The following is a 6,822-nucleotide window of genomic DNA, read 5'->3' as shown; positions in this document are numbered from 1 at the left end:
TTTGTTCATTTGCTTTTCTGTAGAATGGTCCATATATAGTGCTTTATTAGATTTATTGAATATAGATTTTTTATTGATTAGTATGCTAAATTATGGTGATTATAAATTGATGGGCTTTTAGCTCTGTCCTCTTAGGAGTGTTCTAATGAACGATTGTTACAATCAAGATGGTTCCATATGGGTGGTCAAATGTTTGTTCGGGTGTGCTTGGATTTAGTTTGTTAAAAAATAAAACTTACAAATACGCGATTTGAGTTATTAATGGATTTGATGAGTTTTAGATAATCCATTCTTTATTCCTAATAATAATAATAACCAGCAAAATGATATGTATATGTAGAAAACGAAGAAGCGACCTTTTGAATCCATCTGTTAACTGAGTTTTCAAGCAACTGAATTGAAGAAGCTAGGAAATGAGGTTTCCCTTAAAACTAGTCATCAGCTGTCTGATTCTCCTCCTATGCCTAACAACTGTGACTCTAGCCATGTCTTTGTCGAAGCCTGGTTGTCCCGACATGTGTGGAAGTGTCAACATTCCGTATCCATTCGGGGTGGGTTCAAATTGCAGCGCGAATCCTTCATTCACGATAATTTGCCAGAATTCTTCAACTCCATTCTTGGCCAGCATCGATTTGGAAGTGGTGAATATTTCCCTTGTAGGTGTCATCAGAGTGAAACAGCCTGTTTCACCAATGGCTTGCACCGATGAAGAGCGGACACAGTCTCTGGTTGCATCACTGCTGGGAAGTCCTTTTGTTATTTCTGAAAGATTGAATTCGTTAGTTGTTCTAGGGTGTCAAAATGCGGGATGGTTTCGTGGTAATAAAACATCCATGATAGGTGGATGCATGTCCCTTTGTGACGCTAATTATACGACAATGCACAACGGTTGCAATGGCGTTAACTGCTGCCAGATTTCAGTCGTGAATGGGATTCGAGAACTTGATTTTACGTATCGGAGCATTGAACCATCAGGCAAAAATGACAGTTTTTGCGGATATGCTTTCCTTGCTGCGGGCACATGGTTCCCAAGTGCTTATAAGACGTATAAAGACCTTCCACGAGATTTGTTAAATCCGTTTGATGAAGAATTTAAATTTGCAACTTTGGTACTCGACTGGATGCCATACAACCTCACCATTTCCTCTGATGCTAGTTGCGATAATAGAGCTATTACGAAAGATATTATGAACCCGATTCTTATTATAATTCAAGTCCTACACAATGCTCTTGCCTTCAGGGATTTGAAGGAAATCCTTATCTACCAGAAGGGTGCCAGGATATTGACGAGTGTAGCAATCACACACTTAATAACTGCCCAAGTACTTGTACCAACAAAATAGGCAATTACACGTGTCATGATGAGCATGATCCCGCTTCAAAAGTTAAAGTACAACCTATCAAGATCATTGTTGCGAGCGTTCTAGGCACACTCCTTTTGATTGTTGTTGCCTGGGTATCCTCCAAAGTTGTTATTAAAAGATTAAAGGCTAACCGCAAATTGAGGAACTTCAAACGAAATGGTGGTTTGTTGTTGGAAAAACACGAGCTGTTTGCAACTGATAAAGGCGTAGACAAGATCAAATTGTTTAGCTCAAAAGACTTGGCAAAAGCCACCGATCGCTACAACGAAAATCGTGTGCTCGGCCGTGGTGGCCAAGGTACTGTCTACAAAGGAATGTTGACGGATGGAAGAATTGTGGCCATCAAGAAATCAGAGGGGATAGATGAAGATGATATTGAAACTTTTATCAACGAGGTGGTTATTTTATCACAGATAAACCACAGGAATGTGGTTAAGCTATTGGGATGTTGCCTAGAGTCTCAAGTTCCACTTCTTGTGTACGAGTTCATACCAAATGGAACCCTGTTTCAGCATATTCATCATCCAAATGAAGAGTTCCCGTTGACTTGGGTGATGCGTGTACAAATCGCCATAGAGGTAGCCAACTCTCTGTCTTACATGCATTCAGCCGCATGTGCTCCAATATATCATCGGGATATCAAATCTACAAACATACTGCTGGACGAGAAGTATCGGGCAAAAGTTTCCGACTTTGGAACATCTAGGTCGGTTTCAATCGACAAAACTCACTTGACCACAAAAGTACTTGGAACCTTTGGTTACTTGGATCCAGAGTACTTCCAATCAAGCCAGTTCACAGAAAAGAGTGACGTTTATAGTTTCGGTGTGGTACTGGTCGAGCTTTTAACTGGGGAGAAAGCAGTATCAACGATTAGAGCGGATGCGGGGAGGAGTTTAGCCACACATTTCTTACACTCAATGGAGGAAGACCACTTGTTCATTATTCTTGATGCTCTGGTTCTCAAAGAAGGCAAAAAAGAACAAATTTTGGCCATCGCTGAACTTGCCACTAGATGCCTGCAGCTCCAGGGCAAGAAAAGGCCAACGATGAAGGAAGTAGCAGCCGAGTTAGAAGCAACTCAAAATCTGAAAGAGGGCAGTGTTCTCCAGCATGATGTTGAGGAAAATGAACAACAGATATCCGAGTTTTACGACTTCTCCTCAATTCCAGGAAGCACCAATTTTGATTCTTTCAACATTTCAAGATCATCATCATCAGATGATCGGCCTCTTTTGGTTGATGAACCATGAAGAACTTATTTCGTGATCATATTTTACTCTGTTTTTTTTTTTTTTTTTTATGTTGTGGTCTGTTGTGTATTTTTGTTGATACGTGAAAAGTCAGAGTTTCCTCGAATATTTCATAAAAGAAAAAAACAAAAAAAAATAAATAAACAGTGTGAGGTTCAACGGTATATTGATGTAAAGGTTTTAATAATACCCACGTGGTATATGTATAACACAATTCATGTAGTTAGCAACTTAGCATATATATGTTTTTTCCTTATAACAAGCTATATGTCTGCTGAACTGAACTTTAAATCTGATTGTCTTGAAGTCCTTACGTGATGCATATTCTCCAATGTACACTTGTTATTTTGTTACAGCTCTTAAGCAGGAAACAAATGTGGATATGCGGAAAATTCAGTGTGAAAAACATAATATTTCATAAGGTGTATACTAAATATATTATTAATCATATTAATATTAATTTTTCTATATCTTGACTTCAATAATTCAAATTTTTATTATGGTAAGGCAGGGGAAGTTATTATCTAATCTCAGTCACCTACACAAGTGAGATTTGAAGCCAAGACTACATAAATTTCATGACCTCACCAAGTGATCATTGGCTCGACCTTTATAATTTAAGAGTGTGCATTAAAACTTCTGAAGCCAATAAACTACAATGAATTATTAGCATTAAAACTTCTGAAGCCAATAAACTACAATGAATTATTAGGGGTGGGTTTTCGGTATAACGTACCAAAAATACCGTCATGAAAAAAATTCATATTGGTAACCAGTGTTATTAAAACCGGACCGGACCGGCCGGTTCGACCAGTTCAACCGGGAACCGGTCGCCGGTCCGGTCCGGTTCTCTCCTAAGAACCGGAAAACCGGTCCAACCGGTCAGAACCGGTCAAAACCGGTCAAGAACCGGTTGGACCGGTCAATAACCGGAAAACCGGTTCAACCGGTTGAACCGGTTTTCCGAATTTTTTTTATTTTTTTTTTTGAAAATTTAAATTTTTATTTTTAAAACTTTAAATTTAATTTTTTTTTATGTATATACATTATTATTTAAAATTTTTACTTCATTAAAAAAATTTATTTTAATAGTTATTTGTTTTTTTAAAATTAAATATTTCATTATTTAAATAATTTATAACTATAATTGATATTTTGAATATATTAACATTTTTATTTAGCTTTCAAATTATGACAAATATATATTTTTTTGTCTATTTAAATATATTTTTGAGTTTTTAAAATTCAAAATATATTATTTATTATATTATATTATATAAACGGTTTTCCGGTTGGACCGTCCGGTTAAAACGGTCCGACTGGTTGGACCGTTTTTTTTAGGTAGACCGGTTCGATCACCGGTCCGGTTATGAAAACACTGTTGGTAACGATATCGAAATTTCAAAATTTTGGTATAGAAAAAATCCATACTGATACCGTACAGATACCGAAAAAAATTCGATATACAGAAAAATGTCTGTATATCGAAAAAATTTCGGTACGATATCTCAATAATTCGGTATTTTGGTACGGTACGCGAGCCTCACTTATCCATCTGTTATCCAAGAGTACTTTCAGTCAACCATATATTTGGTGGAGTTCTGGGTTGTAAATTGTACGATGAGTTTAAGATGAATAACACTTTTTAGGTAACGTTCAGTTTGATTGATGAAATAAATAATACATAGATAAGTAATATAATGTAATAAAAAATAAATAAAAAATTATAGTTAATGTAGTATTTGTTTTGATTGATATATTATAGTTTATTTGATTTGATTGATTAAATTTTATATAAAAATGATAAATTATCATTTTGTTTTTTTAACAATAAATAAAATATGAATAATATTATTTATAACTGGTAATATAGTAATTTAAATTCAATAATTTGATTGATGTAAGATAAATAATTAATGATTTGATTGATGTAAACTAAATAATTAATAGATGGATAAATAATATAATAAGAAAAACGCGAAATTGAATAAGATAAGTTATACATAAACTAATAACAAAATCATATCAAACGGTTCCAAATTAAAAAAAAATAAAAAAATAATAATAATAATAATAAAAGTTGACAGGATCCACTTCCCACTACATCGTCGTTGTATTTTTAAACCAATGAAATTGCAAGGAATTAATATGTACAATTGCCGTCTAGACTTGAAGATAAGTCAACCATCGAGCCGAAAACCATGTGAATGAACGAAGATCATAATATGCTTACTTAAGATACACTCCTACTCAAGTCTACTCACTAAGATTTTATCTGCTTACTTTAGATACACTCCTACTCAAAGTCTACTCACTAAGATTTACAAGTGTGCTGGCCTTCGTCTGCAAGTAACAATAACAATAAACAATTTTGTTTCCCTCAGTCTCACATTTGCTCGAGAGATGAACGAGAAAAAAGTAAGCGCATTAAAACGTAAATTATGGTTCTATGGTTGGACTTTTTAAAAAACTTGTAAGTGCGACGTGCGTTGCAAGTGTTATACGATATGGAAAGACGAAATTTATAAGGAGCTAAGAAAAATTAAATATTTATGTAGATTTATCAGGGATCGGAAATCAAAATTTGCATTTTCCATTGAAGCTTGAATAAAAAACATGGTGTTCATTCTAAATTATCAATATTAAAAAGCATTATCAATTATTCCGCCGCTTAATTTTTACTCTTTGGTCATGTCTATGTTGTTGTTTTGTGTTTCTTCATTCTTCTATTAAAATCAGCAATCTTCTCATCATCTTCAATCTATGTAGTATCTTTTTTGGAGATGACTGACTTTGATTCTCTTTATGAGATTTTGCTGTTTTGTTTGCACTTGTTCTTCTCTTATGTTTGTATTTCATTGATGTTATATCAGTTAATCGTTTCTTATTATCTATAACATTTCTCTTTAATTGTTCTGGTCTCAATAAAATACAAACATTAAGGCATAAAGTATAAATTATCAAAAAAATTCTATGATCCAACCCTAAGATTTGGATGGATTTGTAAAACGCTTATAATTCACGTATAATTTTCAGTTTCTCTTTCTTTTTATCTCACGTCTCTCTCTTCTCCTCTCCTCTCCTCTCCTCTCATCTCATCTCTTCTCATCTCCTCTCTATCTGACTCTTCTTGATCTTCAAAATGTATTTTTATATTTGCACTATTTAATTATCCTTTTATCCTTGAAATTTTTTCGTTTTTTGGCCGAACAAGATAAGGATACTTTCTTAAGTCACTAATTTTATACAATAGTTTTAAATCAAAATCAAATTAAAATTATTACGAAAATCATAAAATTTTGTTGGCCCATAAAATTGAAAGACAATAAATTTTTCAATAAATAAAATTTAATTTTTTTTGTTAAATATTTGAATAAAATTGATTTTTGTTTCGTATTTTTCAATTATTCTGTAAACTGACATATTTTTATTCAAAATTATATTTACACAATTTTAAATAATATTTTTAAATATTTTTTCATTAAGATATATTATAAATTCAAACATAAGGTTCCTGATTTAATACAATGAAATATTATTTTAAAATTTATTGGTATACAAAGAAGCCAGCATATATATGCATATACATGCATGTAAGGGTTATGAATGATGTGACGTAATATTCAAAATCATAGGTACTAATATAGACAAATATAAATTAAAGTTTTTTTCGAAAGGGGAGTAATTAATTTCATTGCATATACAACGTTACATCGACAACAAAATAGGGAGGTGAAAAACTCTCGCCCTTCACAATCATGCATAGAACGCGCCGTTCTTGCAAGGTTATGAGCTAGGCAACGAATGAAACACTTACTCTGGCAACACAAGATGTATACACCCCATGGTTCAACGAAACAAGATTCTTATAAAACCGAATGCCGAAAGAAGTGAATCCAAATATATAATATATTATTACATATACAACCGGATACTTTGATGGAACAAAAGAGTATGGGACAACACATTTTTGAACAAATCTTGGAAAATTGTTGGGTGTAACCGATGGGTCCAACCTAATCTTTCCAGAAGCCCAACAAAACGACATAGGTTCGTAAGAAAAACTCCAGGAATGACAAAAAAGACACGATGAAATCGATGCAAGTACATGTAAGCGATCCAAATTCATCTTGTTGACTGTCAAAAAAAAAAATTAATCAGCAATATAAAAACGATAGAATTAATTCATATACAACTTTCATATT

At 33.3% G+C, this 6,822-nt stretch overlaps 1 pseudogene; it reads left to right on the top strand.

The window, feature by feature from the left end:
- The first annotated feature begins 485 nt into the window (after positions 1–485).
- Positions 486–2,617, top strand: LOC140878255 (wall-associated receptor kinase-like 8; annotated as a pseudogene).
- The last annotated feature ends 4,205 nt before the right edge of the window (positions 2,618–6,822 follow it).

This window comes from Henckelia pumila, chromosome 2, assembly GCF_033568475.1.
Source record: "Henckelia pumila isolate YLH828 chromosome 2, ASM3356847v2, whole genome shotgun sequence".
In the NCBI taxonomy this organism is placed as follows: Eukaryota; Viridiplantae; Streptophyta; class Magnoliopsida; order Lamiales; family Gesneriaceae; genus Henckelia; species Henckelia pumila.
This window is presented reverse-complemented; position numbering and strand designations above follow the sequence as displayed.